At 48.5% G+C, this 16,631-nt stretch overlaps 1 protein-coding gene across 2 annotated transcripts in view; it reads right to left on the minus strand.

The window, feature by feature from the left end:
* The window catches only part of FOXP4 (forkhead box P4), a 102,130-nt gene extending 85,875 nt beyond the window's left edge, over positions 1 to 16,255 (minus strand). For both annotated transcript variants that reach the window (XM_069108334.1, XM_069108333.1), the window contains exon 1: positions 15,880 to 16,255. The gene's annotated coding sequence lies outside the window, so the exon portion shown is untranslated. The remainder of the gene's footprint in view (positions 1 to 15,879) is intronic.
* Between the last annotated feature and the right edge of the window lie 376 nt (positions 16,256 to 16,631).

Below are 16,631 nucleotides of genomic sequence, written 5' to 3' on the forward strand. Positions count from 1 at the left end.
AGTCTGTCAAAGCTTGACTGATCCCACAATGAACACAGCATCATAGATTTAGAATTGTAAGGGACCTCAGAGGTCATCTGGTACAACCTCCTCATTTTATGAACAAGAAAAGCAAGGCCTGGAGGGGTTAAAGAACTTGTCCATTATCACACAGGTATTAAATGGCAGAGCTGGGATTCCAAACTAGGTATTCTGGCTCTAGACCTGCCATTTATCTCCATGCACCATGCTCTCTCCCAATAATAATAATAACCCCCTTATATTTGTATCTAGCTTTTTTAAACTTTTCAGGCTGCTCTTATATCTGCTATCTTATTTGAGCTTTATATGACCCTTTCAAGTTCTGTTTCCTCATCTGTAAAATGAGAGTGTTGGACCACATGACTCCTCAGGTCTTGTCTAGCTTTAAACCTATGATTCTACAAGCAACCCTATGAGGGTTGTTATTATTATCCTCTTTTTATTTATTTATTTTTTTTAAGCAATTGGGGTTAAGTAACTTGCTCAAGGTTACACAGACAGTTAATTCTGGGTGTGGTGCTAAGTATCTGAGCCCAGATTCGATCCCCAGGTCATCCTGACACTGGAGCCTGGAGCCGGTGCTCTTACTTGCTGATCTACCTGGCCGCCCCTATTATCCTCTTTTTAAAGAGAGAGAAACTGAGACTGTGATTTGTCCAAAACCACACAGCTCATAAGTATTCAAGCCAGAATCAAATACAGGTCTCCTATATTACCTGTATTCTGTATTACTCCTGTATGGGCCACATGTAGTAACAATTGACTCAGTAGCTCTTACATTGCAGGTGCTTATTGTATAATAAGTCTGGACAATCATGTTATCAATGGCAAACTATAATGATCAAATTATAAAAGTAGGTTGAGGATGAAGAGTATAGGACAGAGATTTGTGGGAGCTAGGTAGAGAATGGGCAGAGAATCTGAGGCTTATTAGAGATGGCTGACTTTGAACTTAGATTTAAAGGCTTGGAGGGATGCTATACACCATGGATTAGAAGAGAAAGCTTATTCCAGGTATCTGAGCATAAGCTTCTCTTGCTGCAGTCTCCATCCCAGACTTCTCTCTTGATCCTGGGGAAATTCTAAGAGAGGGAAAACTTATTATTAAGTCTTAGACATTCCTTCCTCACTGCTGAAAGGGCTCTCTGGATCCCAATGCACCTCTACTCCTTTGGGGGAACAGTGGCCCTTGGAATGATGGGATGTGCTGGGGAGGGGAGGGAGTCTATCTGAAAAAAGTAGGTCACACCATAGCTTCAAGGACTTTTTTTCAGGCTGAAATCATCAGATGAGTTTAAGAAGGGATCTGGTATTTATGGGAGGCCAGAGTCGTGGATGGAGCTGACTGCCATAGCAGAAAAGGGAGAAATAAAAAAATTACTCTGTCTCTGATTCTCAAAATCTCCTTGGCCATAAAAGTTTAGTCCTAGAGACAGCTTTAGATGGCAGCTTGGGGCTCCCTCAATTATTCAATCAAAATGTATTTCCTGAACACTCAAATACACAGCACTGAACAAGGAGTTTTAGAGGGATACAGAGAAGTGTCTCTTGACCTCTTCTCCCACAACCCCCACCACCCCCCCAAAAAAAAACTTCACATAGCTGGAGAGTCAAGACGTATATACAGGCAAAGATAGCTAGTAGTACATGCTAGCTGAACTGTATATATAAAATCTTAGCATGTCTGGGCTGGAATCCACCCTAGAGATTATCTAGACCAGTCTCCTCATTTTACAGATGTAGATGCTGAGACACAGGAAAGTGAAATGAGTTGTCTAAAGAAACAATGGCGAGTAAGAACACCGGCTCCAGTGTCACGACGACCTGGGGATCGAATCCAGGCTCAGACACTTAGCACCCACCCAGAAACACCTGGCCGTGTAACCTTGAGCAAGTTACTTAACCCCAATTGCTTAAAAAAAAAAAAAAGAAAAGAAAAGAAAAAAAAAGTCTATCCACTATGGAAAAAAAAAAAGAAACCTAATGGAAGAGGTGGGGGACTAAGATCCAAGTTTGCTGTTTCCCAGTCTGGTGCTTTTTCCCTTACACCTAGTGGCACAGGTAGTCAGCCAATGCTACCCCATCCTTTAAAACTCAATTCACATGCTACCTCCTCCAAAAAGTTCTCCAGGATCCCCTCATTACTAATTACTAATGAGGCAATCACTTCAGATTGTGAGCTCTCTGAGGGACTGTCTTTTGCCATTCTTTGTATCTTCAGCCCCTGGCACATGGTAGGTGTTTAATAAATGCTTATTGACTGACTTTCTCCCTCTCCCCTTCAGAGAACAAATGCTTTGTTTGATTACTCTCTGATGCACTGGAAACACTATTTTACAACCATTTCTTAGTGTCTCCGATGCCTACAGAACTGTGAGCTCCCTGAGGACAGGGAACCAGGTCTTATCTAAATGTGAATTTCCTTTAGCATTTAGGGGAAAGCCAAGCTCAGAGCAGACAGGTAAATATATTCAATGTATCGTTGTATTAGCCAGGGATTCAGAGGAGGGAAAGATCATTGTGGACCAGGAAATGTTCAGTGTATGTGCTTGGACTTGAGTTTCGAAAGGGCTGGTTAAGAGTTAGAGTTAAGAGAGTGAGGAAGAGGAAATAGAGACTATGGGAATAAAGGGACGTGCAAGGTGTAGACCAATCTGGATGCAGGTCACTTAGCAGGTCACCTCCCAGGAAACACCCTAACACTGTAGGGAACCCCTTGCAAGAAGTCTTTTTGGAATTTCTTCTAGTATCTGCCCCTCTCTTTTTCTCACCTCTCTTCATCTGATCAGTTGCTTCTGGCTTCTTCCTCCAGCCAATGGTTAGACCTTCTCACTTCTCCACAAATTGAGGGACACAAACACACACCACCCTTGGCACACGCCATGCAGGCCCCACCCCAGACCCTCGAAGACCCTAGCACGGTAGCTCCCCCTTCACTACTCATTTTCTGCCTTCATCTAGAAAAGAAGAATTAACAAAAGAAGAAGAAGAAGAAAGAAAAAGGGAAAAAAAAAGACCCCACTCCATCTCATTAAGAAAGTAAACACAAGAGCCGTCTAAGTGTCTAATTAAGCTTCTAATTAGTCCCTGCTTGTTACTAATGCAAATTAGATTACTCCGCTTAACTACAGCATGTCCACAACACCCTTGTTAATTGCGGCCTTTTGAAATTAAATTACTCCCTAATTAGCATATCAAAGCCATTGATTCGGAGCCAGGAAAGATGAGGGCAGGAGAAGGCGAATGCCAAGTTTGGTTAATCAGAGACCGCTAATAAAATAGTGATGTCTTACGTGGGGGCTGAGTTTGGGGGTGCCCTATTGCAAAGGGGTAGGAGAAGCTTAGTCCAGTACTTTTGAAGTCTGGTTCCTAAAACGAAGCATAGCACGGGGAACCTCCAGATGGGGACTGGGCAGTGGACCCTGGGCAAGTAGCCAGCTTCAGCTCACCAGGGAGGGGTCTATCTTTGTCATATTTCGATGTCCACCCACCATTGGTTAATATCTTCTCACCCTGATTCCTCTAAGCCTTTCTCTCTTCTCACAACCTCTTTCTCACCTAAGGGGGAAAAAAAAAAGTTGGATGACCTAGGGGAAAGTCCCAGGGATCAAAAGAGCTGATGTGTATGGCCAAGGCCCTGTGCCTCTCTGAAACTCAGTTTCCTCATCTGCAAAATGAGAACTATAATACTTTCACTACTTATCTTATTGGGTTGTAAGGTTCAAATTTGATAAGGTATGTAAGTAGTGGGAAAAAAAACGTGTTATTCCCATTATCCATATTAATTAGGGTAGGTATGGCATCTTTATGGGCACTGGATTTCAAGTACCGGGCTTATTCTCCCCACTGGACACTCATTTTCCATCAACATCCAGAGAAGCCAAAGCCACCTCCAGTCACACTGATGACTGCTCCTCTGTCCTTATACTTTGCAGTTTCCCTATTTCTTCCCTCACTTCTAAAAAAGTTCTAAGGGAAAAGTTCAGGTGGATTGGATTGACAGGCTCTTTGTTTCTACATCAGCCAGCTCTTGGGCCCCTTTCCGTCTCTCCTACTGTGGCCCTAAGAACTAGACCCACTCTAGGCATCCATCTATCCCAGGGCCCCAGAATTCTGTTAGACTACCCTGGGCATAATGCCAGAGGAGTAGGGACATCTCGAGGCATCTCTCACCACCTTGCTCTGGCTAGCACCCAGCACCATGCTAAACTCATAGGAGTCATTCAACAAATACTCCATTGGTTGGATTCCAGACCAGGTTTGCTGAACCTCTAGTCCCTCCCCAGGACTCTTTGCAATAAAGATAAAGGTACTGGGTAGAAGCGAGTGGGGGGGAAGGGGGCACAGAAGAGGGGGTTAGAAGGGGCTCAGGTTGTTCTACCTTCATTCTTAGAGCTGAAAATCAGTTTCCCCTGATAGTCAGAAATGCTTTCTTTACTCTAACCTCAAACACCACTCTGTACTTGCCTTAGGCTCATACTATTCTGTTTGGCCCTATGAACACCTGCATCTCTTTCTCATTAGTCCATCCTTCATACAGATGCCAAATTAATTTTTCTAAAATACAAATCAGACAATTCTCTTCCTCAAAAATACTCACTGGCTCTCTACTGCTGATAGGGAAAAAAATGCTGATTCCTTAGCCTGGCATTAAAGGCCCTCCAAAAATCAGTCTTCAATCTACCCTTCTGGTTTTCTCTGCATTTCACTCTGCATTCTTAACCAAACAGGATCACAAGCCACTCTGAGAGCTTGTCCTGACCTCATTTTACAGATGAATGCAAGCTCTCTGAGGCGAGGGCCTCTTTTATTTTTATCTTTTATCCGAAGCATCTAGAAGAGTGCTCGGCACATAGTAGGCCCTTAATAAATGATTATTGAATTGAGTGAGGAAACTGAGACCCAGAGAGGGAAATGACTTGCCCAAGGTCACACAAGCTTCTGCAAGAGATAGGACTAGAAACCAGTTTTAATTCCAGATACAGTGTGTTATCTGTGTGCTAGTGGCCAGCCCCACCTCCAGCTGTTCCATTCACCCAGGAACAATCTGAAGGCTTCAATTCTGTTGACCTCCTTGTGGGGGGGGGGGGCCATCGGGGAAGGGTGGGTAGAGATATTGGATCTTCTTCCCTTGACATTCCCTTCTCTTCTCTGGATTTGGGGCAGGAGTCAAGGGGCAGCTACCTGAGTTCCTCCATAAGGCAGAGGCACAGCAAAGTGAACAGCCAGGGATTTTTTTTGTTGTTGTTGAGGGATTTTTATGTATTTATATAAGTGGGAAATAAACATGGGACAAGTGAGAAGGGATGGCAAAGGCAGAGACATTGAGAGGCTGAGCTGTGCAGTGGGAGAAGTGGACAGCCCTGCAGCAGCCTGGCAGGAGCTGCTGGCATCAGGAAGTCTGATTCCGTTGGTTTTATTTTAGGAGATGAGTGAAATTAAAAGAGAGAGAGAGAGAAAGAGAAATGAAGTGGGGGTGGGAGGATATAAGCAGAGGGAGGGGGGCACTCTGGTGTCCCGTAGAGGAGTGTGTATGTGGGGGGAGACAAGGCGGCAGTGCACAAGGGCCCAGTCGCTCCCCCCACCCCAGCCCCCTCCGTACTGAGCTCTCTCCCAACGAGATTCAATTAATTGATAAGAAGAGGCATCAAATTAATTTCTCGAGGATGTGAGATTCTGATGAAGGGAAATCTCCTCGATGGGAATCAGCGTGGAGGGGGGAGGGAGGAGGGAGGAGGAGGGGGCACAGCCCTTTCTAATCAGGCTCTAGCTACTTAATTGGGAGGGGGGGGTCCTACTCTCTCCTAGACCTCCTTGTCCCCCACCCACACTGCACCTTGGGAGAAGTTGGGGCCTATGATTAGACACACTGTGGGGTTCGGGCTCTGGACATGTCAGAAAAGCAGCACTCCTCCTCTTGCCTTCGCCACCCGCCCCCTCTCTTTCCTCAAGACATTGGAAGAGCTGTGGTCTGGGGGAAGGAATGGGCCAGTGGACTAGGCTGGCTATTTTCTGCTGTGATTTGGGCAAAGCAGCCTGTGTACATGTGTGTGTGTGTGTGTGTGTGTGTGTTCATTCCCATAGTTTGTAGGTTCTGGTGGATACACTCTACACTTCCAGAGGGCACAAAGGTTTACAAGGCATTTGTCCTAGTAGACAGTGCAATTATTTTAGTTTTTGGAGATGAGACCAACTCCCTCATTTTACAGGTGAAAAAACAGAGACATAGAGGTGATTTGCCCAAAGTCACACAGGTCAACCAACGGCAGTGCTGAGGTTCAAACCCAAATGTTCTTTTCTTTCCCTGCTTCCTCCTGCCTGAATACATTTACTTGGGAGTAGAGCACATTTTGTACACTTTACTGTGTGCCCAGACAGACCCAGAGCCCTTATTTTCCTAGCCTCCATCCGCCTCCCTTGTATTCTCCATCACTTGTGAACAGGTCAAGGGGATGTAGATTGCTATGGATTGGGGCAGGAGTCAGGGAGAATGGGCCCTCCACAGTGTGAAGGGCATGCCCTGTCCTAAGGGTTCCTTGATGAGGACTGAAAGTAGAACCCTCTATACCAAACCCTCAGCTACTTTCCTCCCTCTTCCTTTCCCTTCCTCAGGGAGTTTCAGCTCTGAGAGATCAAGCACTTGCAAACAATTAGACCCCCAAGATCAGTAGGTTCAACCCCCTCATCTTACAGATGGAGTAACTGAGGTCCAAGGAATGACTTATCCAAGGTCAAACATAATAAATAAAGATTTGAATCGAGGTTGTCTAACTCCAGGTCCAGGGAATCTTCTAATACGCCATGAGGACTCCCGATTAAAACATTTACCTAGAGCAAAGAGGCTTGGGTAGTTAGTGTGAGGAGTAAGACTTAGAAAGTCTTTTCTCTTGATGTGTTAAGAGACAATTCCAAAAAAATAAAAATAAAAAAGAGACAGTTCCTGGGGGAAGGGACACTCTCAAACTTATAGATTTCAGGCCCCAGGGTACTGGAGGAGCAGTGTGGTCCAAAGGAAAGGGTGTGGGATTAGGAATCAGGGAATCAGGTTCAGATCCTGCCTCTGCCAATTGCTGCCACGTGACTTTGTTCATGTCACTTCCTCTTCTCTTGACATCAGTTTCCTCCTCTAGAAAATGAGGGGATTGAATGAGATCCATCTCCAAAGTATCTTCCAACTCTAAACCCCCTAATTGTATTTCCTGGTATTCCTGTGAAGATTTTAGTGACAAACCAATGAATCCTCATTAAAAACTTGGGTGCCCTCTTCAAGGTAGGGTACTCATTCTCTTTCTTCCCTAACCTGTCCTTGCCCAACCCTCCTGGCAAACCATGATGTCCCCAGTCTACTTTCTGGGGTTGGATTCAGTTCAGAGATGATGCTACCTGTTCTAGCACTCAGGGAAGCCTCAGGCTGCCTCTGGTCCAACCAGACTCCCCCAAAAAAACAGGAGCCAGTAGGCTGAGGAAGATGTCCCAGAGGACCCAGGCAGTAGCCCCTTAGCAAAAATGATCAGAGAAGAAGAAAGGAAAGGAAAAAACGAGAGAAGGTTATTTCTGATCTCCTTTTTTCTGCCCCCACCTCCAGATGAAGTAGTTGGGGGAGGAAACAAAGGGGGGAAAAGCTGTCAGGGCTCATCCTGTTGACAAAATAGGAATGAGGTAGTAGCCACAGATCCTTGAGGGACCCCAATAATAAAAACTCATATATTTACAGCAAGTTAAGGTCTATAAAGCACTTTCCTCATAATAAGTTTGCGAAAAAGTTAGGGTTCTACATTCGCTTCCAATTGCAACTCCTATGACCCTCATTTTAAGGTCAAACTACTCACAGAGGCGCACATGGGCTTGTTGGATGCAAGGCAAACCCACTGTTCTCAGCACTATACACAGCTGCCAGATTCGCCTCAGAAAGTCATCGAAGGCCCCTCCAGAAAGTGTGAACACTCGACATTTCACTACAGAAGGGTGTGAGTCTAAAAGGGAAATTTATACCATCACACCTTGAGGGATATCACTGCTTTCGGGGAGAGCTTCTCAGGTCTCAAACCATAAGGTCTTGAGGGCTTTTCTTTATTTCTTCTTTCCTCCAATTCCTAGCCTTGTGTGTGCCCTGCATGGAATACGGGCTGATTTTTTTTTGTAAAGATGTTTTAAGAGAATGGTAGGCTTAATACTGCAGGAGAATACAACCCAAGGATCTTGGTTCCAATCTTGACTGGGCCATTTTCTACCTGTGTGACTCTGGGTAAATCATATTACCTGTCTACCTCAGTTCCCCTATCTGTGTAAAAAAAAATATAAAAAAAAAAAAAACAAAACAGCTGGCCTAACATGACCTAAAAACATGATCTCTGAAGTCTCTTTCAGCTTTAAATTAATGGTGTTCTAAAGTTAGCTGGGACCTTCACTTTCCTTGGGTCAATACAAAATGGCTTTCTCCTCCCTCCCTCCCCCCCCCCCCCCCCTCACTTTGGGAATAACAGAATTTAGAGCTGGAAGGGACCAAGGAGATCATCTAAGTCTACCTTTGACATACTTTGAAGTGGAGGGAGCCTGCTGCTTCCACCCAGGCCCCAACTGTTCCACCAAAGGCACCCCCCCCACCTTCATTTGAATTTAAAATACAAACCACTCCCCTAAAGTGCCTTTCTAACCTAGTACTGGATAGAGAGGCAGAAATTTATCACAATCTTTCCCACTGCTGTAACTGTCATCCCTTCCCATCGCCCCCCCTCCCAAACCATCTCCCCCCCCTCCAACACACACCTCTACTTCCTCTACCTCTAAGGAGATAGAATGGGAGGGAGATCTGCCCAGAGAAAAGCCAAGGGGTGGTGAAGCATGTGGACTGAAGACCTTTGGCAAGACTGAGATCTGGCTGACCCAGGTGTGAGACGGCCGGCAAGGTGGAGAGAGGGGAGGCTCGGGGTAATGGCCCTCAGGGTAGAGCTTGAGTAAAACACAGAGTTAAAAGGATCAAGGTCTGAGGTTAGAATTGTCAGACTGTGGCCTAAGGAGCGGGGAGGGGAGTTGGATGGGTGGTGTTATTTTGAACTATAAAGGACTTTAGAGAACATCTAGTCAAGCCACATAATTTTAAAAATAAAGAAACTGATGCTTAGGGACTACAGAGCAACTTGTTCAAGGTCAAGGAGCTATGGAATGAGCTATGTCTCCAGGAAGATGTCCTCTCATCCTCTGGACTCCTCTCTCCATCCTGGTCCTGGAAGCCAGTCACAGATCCCTGCACCCTTGAGGAAGTGGCCTCTGGGATTAGACCCCTAATATCCTGCAGCAGCTTGGAGTTCGAGGAGGGAACACAGTGGAACCAGAAGGAACAGCCCAAGAGCTCGGCAAAGATCTGTCATGAGAAGGTAGAAGAACTCAGCCAATGTTCAGGGAGCCTGACATTAATGGAGAGGGAGTGACAGAGAGGGAAGGAGTAAGGGACTGAGGAGTTGGGGGAAACATGTACAGAGCTGGAGGGAAAGAAACCACAGCATAGGGGAGGTTGGAGTGGACAAAATGGAACACTGGGTGGCAGAGGAAGAGAGGTAACCAGGCTTACCTATGGTGCTATGGTCCCCCCATCCACAATTCTTCTTCCTAAGTATCTACAATATGCACCAGTATGAAAGAAGTCTGTCTTTATTCCCTATTCTCCCCCCTCATCTGGGCAGCACCAAGAGATTAGAAGAAGTGGGAGGAGAGGAAAACAGAGGTGATCTCTGGTTAGCCACACATTCAGGCATCTGATCAGTTACTGGCTCTGATCACCTCAGACTCCTTGTTGCTTTTGTACTTCCAACTTAGCCCCAAGGAGCACAGTTATTCAGTGTGTCACACTATTTCAGTTCAAAGAAGAAGAGAATATCATTATAACACTGAGACCCCCAAAATATCCACATCTGAGGCAGATTTGGGCCATATTCTCATTCCATTGCCATGTTCAGCATGAACCCCATAGTTAGTGTCCCCAAGACAGAATCACAGCAGGAGCTCAGAGAGTTCTAATTCTGAACAAGATGAGGTGAAGTCAGGAGGTAGGACGAAGGTTTGCATCTCTTCAGAGGATGCAGGGTTATCTGGGTAATCAGGAGATACATACTTTCTTTTTCTTCCTTCCTTTCTCTGCCTTTATCTAGAGTGGAGAAACTGAGAATCGCAAATTGGCCAAGCCCATTTGATGTTAAGTTTATGTACCCTGGCATCTTTCTATCTTTTTGAAGGGAAATGGTAGCATATAGTGGTGGGAAGGGGACAGTGATTTCCACCTTCCTCCATTGACTTCCTCTAATCATTCCCATCTGTCTCCTAGAAGGGAAGGGGGAGAGGAGAGGAGAGGAGAGCAGAGGAGAGCAGAGGAGGGGAGGGCTGGACCTTGTTCAGTCTCTGTTACAACAGGGGAAAACTGTAATTTAATTCTGGGTGTGAGGGTAAGGGAGTCAACAGTGGTTAGGGAGAGATAGGAAATAATTTTCCAAGTGGGGAAAGTGAGGTCCAGAGAAGTCCAGTGTCTTGCTCAAGGTCACATGTATAGTAAGGATTCGAGTCTGTATCCTCCCATTACAGTCCAGTGTTTTGTTTTTTTTTCCAGGCCAAAAATTTGCTTACTGAACCAGTCATCCATTCTTTGGAAATTGCACAAGGCATATACCCCTCATAGCAAGAGAAAAGGCCCAGATACTAAGAGCTAGGAATACTAAGACTGGAGATGCCTTGGAATATTCTTTTTTATTGACTCATACAACTCCTAGCTTTCCAAGATCCCAGGTAATGCTGCCTCATTTTGAAGACCTGACTATTTAGATAGGTAAGTTCCAGAAGGAGAGGGAAAGGGAGGGGAGGAGAGAGCTTGTTTGAGAAAGCCTTGCAATCAGAACTCTCCTCTTCCCTTTTCTCCTCTTCTCTTCACCAAGGGTACAGGCAGTCAGGAGGAGGTAACTAATTGTATCCTCATTAACTAATCCCTCCTATACACACTTTTCCATTCATCAACTCACTAAGAGCTTGAGTCCTTATAGTCATGATTTTGTCTGTGTCCAGGAAGTCCCATTGGCCCTTACTTTCTCCTCTTTCCATGGTTGCCTCCACTTCTACCATAGCTCTCATCCACCTGAATTTAACTTATATTTATGAAGTGCCATGTGCCTAGAACTGTGCTGTTAGGTATGTTCTGCAGAGGCTATGAGAAGTGCAGAAGAATCACAGAACCACTGAATGTCAAACTGAGGACAGGAGAACCTTGGAACACAGAATATTAGAACTCTGCAGTTGATCAAATATCTGATCTAAGGAATCTCAGAAGACAGAGCATTACAACTCAGAAGCAAAAATATTTGAGCTGGAAGGGATATTGGATGCCATCTAGTCAAATGTCCGTATTCTACAGAGACAGACACTGGGGCCCAAAAGATCAACTGATTTGCCCAAGTTCACACATTCAGTTAGTGTCAGAGCTGGGACTAGAAGCCATCTCTGGTGCCCAGCTCTCCATAGCATCACAGTTAGGGTACTTTCCAAGTAGAAATTAATAATCTGGGGGCAGAGGGGGGAAGGAGAAAAGGCACAGGAATGAAATATCTGAGTAACAATTCACAGGATCATAACAGATTTTGAGCTGCAAAGAATGAATTAGCAAGCATTTATTAAGCACCTACTATGTATCAGCATTGTGTTAGATGTTAGTAGACTCCATGCCCTGCCCCACCCCCACCCGATGGATGAGGGGAAGAAAGAGGGGAAGAAAGGCTTGCTCATGGTCACACAGGTAATACGTGAGACAGGCAAGATCTGAGCCAATGTCCTCCAGCTCCCAGTTGAGCAGGCTCTTTCCACTGTCATACAGTTCCAAGATAGGACTACAGCTTTTACCTAAGTGGAATGTGTAGTTGGTGAAGGAGTTTCGTCTGGGAAGGCTTCTTGGAAGAGCTGAATCTTGAACACCCCACCTCTTCTCCAACCCAGATCTGTCTCATTCCAGCTCACAAATTTTTAAAGGTAGATAGTGAATATGCTGAACCTAACAGAAGAAGATTGGGGATTGGCATTGAGGGAGAGGAGACCACCCTATACATTTGACCATACTCCCCAGTCACAAGGAATAAGCTTCACATAAGCCCATAGAAGAGCTTTCTGCATCAAAAGCAGCTCCAGCATTAGAGGGCCTTTTTAGGGGGGGGGGGTGCATTAGGGGGCAAGGACTACTTTCCTACTCTGCTAACTTCACCAGGCATGACCTGAAGCAAGGCCCTTACTTCATTATGCCTAGTCCAGTAATGCCCTGAGACCCTTCAGGGAATTGAGATGTTTGGGGGTGGGATGAAGGAGAAAGGAGTGATATGACCAGCTCCATTTTAACTTTGCAGGGGGTTATTGGGGAGTAGAGGCAAGGCAGCCCGGATGCAAGTTGGCTCCCGCCCATGGGCGTTTCCCCTTCCCAATGCCAGGCTCTCTCAGCCTGCAGGGCTCAAGGGTTCCCCAGTCCTTCAGCTCCCGAGATAAACATCTGGGACGTTAAAAAAAAAAAGTTTAGTGAAAAAAAAAAGCCTCCCTGGGGTCGATGCCAGGAGAGAAGGTGCTATCTGCTCTCTTTTCCCCAAGGTGCACCCCCCTCACCGCTCCCCTTCTCAAGGCAGGGAGGGAACTGGGGGGAGGGGGGAGATTGGCAATGAGTGCTGGTGGGGTGGGGCGTGAGGAAGACTGCAGCAGGGACTTGTCAAGGCGGAACTCGCCCGAACTAAGCTCTTCTTTCCGAATCCTCAGTGTATGAAGGATGGGGGGAGGGCTGAAAGTGTGTGTACGGGAAGCAGTAAGATACCTGCATTTCATCCAGACCCGAGACCCACAGTGGGCTGGAGTGTGAATTCGAAGATGACAAAGACACAGAGACAGATTTTCAACTGTTTTCAACTCAAACCCTCAACTGAGGGTTGAGAAAGAGACGGGAGGCAGCTCAGGAGAAAAAAGCTGCCAAGAGAACGAGTTTACTTCCTTCTGCATCAGAGGGTCTCTCCTGCAAGGTGACAAAAGACGTTCTCGGCCTGCAGCAGCAAAATTTCAAACAAAGTTTTTCAACTTAAAAACAATGAAAACCTTCACATCGTCTCGGACCAGCTTCCCTCTGTGGGGAGAATAAGAGAGGGTCGGCAGTATTCGTGGGGTAAAAAGCCGGGATGATAGAGATGCAGGCCACTGGGCGCAGAAGAAGGCGCTGACAATTCCGCCAAGAGTCAGGGAGAGTAGGCTTCCGCAACCTCCGAGAATAGCCATATCCCAATACCTCGGCCTGCCCACACTGGAGCATCCCGGGCCTTTGGGTGGCGCTTGATTGACCTCAAGCGGGAGAAGAAAAGTGGAGAGACCCAAGAAAGGAGCTGGAGCTGGAAGACCTAACTTGCCCTAAGCGCTTCCCCAAAAGTCCTTGTATCTTCAGTCCAAAAAAGCCAGTAAGTGTAGACTCAGTATGGCCCCAGGGCTCCCAAGAAGAGCTGCAGGATCATGGGGAGCAATTTCTCCGGAATGCTCAGGATGAAAGTGGAGGGAACTTCGGGTGACTTAATTACCCGAATAATTGTTTCAATTTCCTGGGTTTGGCTTTGGTTGCAGGAGCAGGGTCGAATCTCCCAGTCCTTCTCTCCTCTATAAATCTCCTGCTGCTGTGGCCCAAAGTGGTGTTTCCGAATATGACTCTTGGGGCTAGCTAGGTTCATTCCTGATTTCAATCTTCCTCCAAAGGTCCAAAACTACAAACGCTAGGAAGGGAGTCACCTCCAGGCTAAAGGAGCCTTAGCTGGTTCCCAGATGTATTTATTTATTTGTCGGGGTTAAAAAAAAAATCCGGCCTGGTCAGACGGAAGGAAGCAAGAACTTGGGTGATGATCCTTAAATAGGGCAAAAACCCGCATTGGCCAAAAGAGCATTTTACTCGAATCTCCTCTGGATAGTAATCTCAGTTCTCCCCGTCATTTGGGGGAAGGGGGAGAATTCTCATCCTTTTTCTTCCCTTTATCCTCCCTTCATTCCATACTGGGTACCCTCATTGGTCCCTCTCTACGGATGCGGAAAGTTGTTTGGGAAATTCGTCGGGTTCAACTATGGTTTCTGGACTGGCAGGCAGTCACTTCGATAGCACCCGGTTACACCGCAGTGCTTTCGATGGCGACAAGGGTTTGAAAATGGGGGGGGGGGGATGGAGGATAAGGGGGTCATATGTGTGGGGAAAAGATGAGAAAAAGCAGGGAGGGAATAGGGAGTTTCTGAAATCAGATGCTGGGGGGGGTCACCATTTCACACTGTCTCATCCCCCTCCCTCCATTTCACTCACTCTCACAATCTTCTGGGGGGCCTCTCCACACAAGAGGAATTCGAATTTGGAGCGGCCCCGAAGCTCAGAATCCGCTTCGGGCGAAATGATAAACTTTCGGGTCGGGGGAGAGGGCAAGGTAGAGAGAGGACTGAGAAATAGGGTGAAGGGAGGATCAGTTTGACACTTTTTAGGTAGGGGGAAAGAGTACCTGACCCTGGAGGGACACTCTCAAGTACCCAACATCCTCACACCCCAGTCCGAAACCTGGCGCAGCCTAAGTTTGCTTTTCGTTTCTCTGACATAGGGCTCAAGGGAGACAGGATGAAAGGCGTGAAGATTTCATGGGGGCACTACTTGGAATGGTGGGGCAGGAGGCTGTAGCCCAAGGCAACAAGTTAGCTGGGGGGGGGGGGCTGTCTTATTAGGTTTCCCCCACTCCAACACACACCAGAATACTCCTCCCTGCTAAAATTCCGGTCTGGCAGCCTGTCACTGTTGGTCCAGCTCCTGGCAAAGCCCCCCTCGTCTCTCTCCATCAACCTGGGGGGGGGGGACGGGGGGGGCATCATGGATAGGGGCGCTTGGAGCAAAGGGATCAGTTGGACAGCTCACTCCCTCCCTTCAGACGCATCAGAGGGACCTCCCTAACTGGAGACTCCCAGGTCTTCGGGAAGTTTTTCCTTTCCATCTTCGGGAAGTTTTTCCTTTCCATCTCTGTCCCAACTAGGAGATTGATTCAGGGTATAGAGTGGGGGTGGAGGAACTACTTTAAGACCGTACAATAACCATAAATGCACGGGAATTCATTTTTCCTGAGTTTTGGACTTAGTAAGACCAGATCCCTTTCTTACAGAAACTTGAGCGGTTCCTGGCTCCCGGTTGCACTACAAACCCCACATAACAGTTCTACCCTACAGGGAGAGTCCGCCACAGCCGAGGTGGGGTGGGGGGCTAAGGAAGAGGGGGAGGACGGAATAGGCCCCTGTATTTCACTCTCCCTTCAGTCCAGCAAAGTCCCAGTCGGGAAGTTGTCTTTGTCTGACTCCCGGCTCCAGGGGGGTCCGCTTCCCCCCCTTTCCCCCCTCCACTAACCCAGCCCTGGAGGAGGCGGGGCTGACGCCTTGGCATCGTGGTGGTGGTGGGGGGTGGTCTACCAGGGTGATGGGGTGGGGGCGGGATAAATAGCCTCTTCCCGGGATGGGGTGGGGGTGCGAATCCGACGATTCCCCGCCCCCACAGACCGGCTGCCCCCACCTGTTCCCTCGACAACGCGTCCGGGGGTGGGGCAGGAAGGTGGGTGCTGGGGTGAGGGGTGCGGGTATCTGCGCAGTGTGGTCACTGCCCGGCAAAGTACCCCATCTCAAGATTAAAAAAAAAAAGTCAGCATGAAGCCCGGCCCAGTTCCGTCTCCCGGCAGTTTGCAAACACAAAGTGAGTGGTGAGTGAGCGAACGAGCGCGAGCTTCTAGCTCTCTGCCCACTCCGCCCCCCCCGCCGGACCCCGCGGCCCCCCACACACCTCCTGTTTCCCACCCGGGCCCCAGCACGTACCTGTCCGGGCCGAGACTTCACTCTGGGTTTCGGATCCCTCAGCCCGCCCGGGGCATGGGGCTCTCGCTCCGGCCGCTGCCCCGGCCCTGCCGCAGCTGCCTCCTGCTCCTGCTCCTGCTCGGGCTCCGGCTCCGCAGCCTCCCCCTCCCTCCGGGGCAGCCCCGCTCCGCTTCAGGCTCCGTCGCCCGGCGCCCTAGCCCCTCCGGGGCATCGCACGGGGGGGGGGGGGGGGGGGGGGGGTGGCTCCCGATCGGGCTCCGGTTTGGGCTCTGGCTCCTTTTCGAGCTCCGGCTCCTCGCTTCCCGCTCCACTCGCTCGCCTCTTCTCCTTCTCGCGTCCTCCGCTCCTCTCGGCTCCTCCGGACCCCGGCGTCCCCGCCCCCGGCCCAGCCCTTGTTCCGGCCCCGGCTCCTCCCCGCCTCCGCTGCCGCCTCCGCCGCGCCCTCCCGGGGCTCGGAGCGGGAGGGAGGGGGGGGGCTCCGTCCTGGGCCGTCCGGCGGCGTAGTCCAGTGCAGAGGGGCAGGCGGCTCGGGACTCCGGGCTAGGGGCTGCGACTGAGCAGGAGCTGCGAGTGAGTGACTACGAGAGGGAGGGGGCAGGGGCAGGAGGAGGAGGAGGAGGTGGAGGAGAGGAGGAGGAGGAAGAGGAGGGAGGGGGGAGGGAGGGAGCAAACCAGGGAGGGAGAGAGGGAGAAAGGGAGGGAGACAGGCAGGGAGGGAGGGAAGAGGGGGGGAGACTAACTTCCAGCGCTAC

The sequence above is a fragment of the Petaurus breviceps genome, unplaced genomic scaffold, assembly GCF_028583685.1.
Source record: "Petaurus breviceps papuanus isolate PSGF00001 unplaced genomic scaffold, PetGlider_PUasm1.0 90352, whole genome shotgun sequence".
Classification (NCBI taxonomy): domain Eukaryota; kingdom Metazoa; phylum Chordata; class Mammalia; order Diprotodontia; family Petauridae; genus Petaurus; species Petaurus breviceps.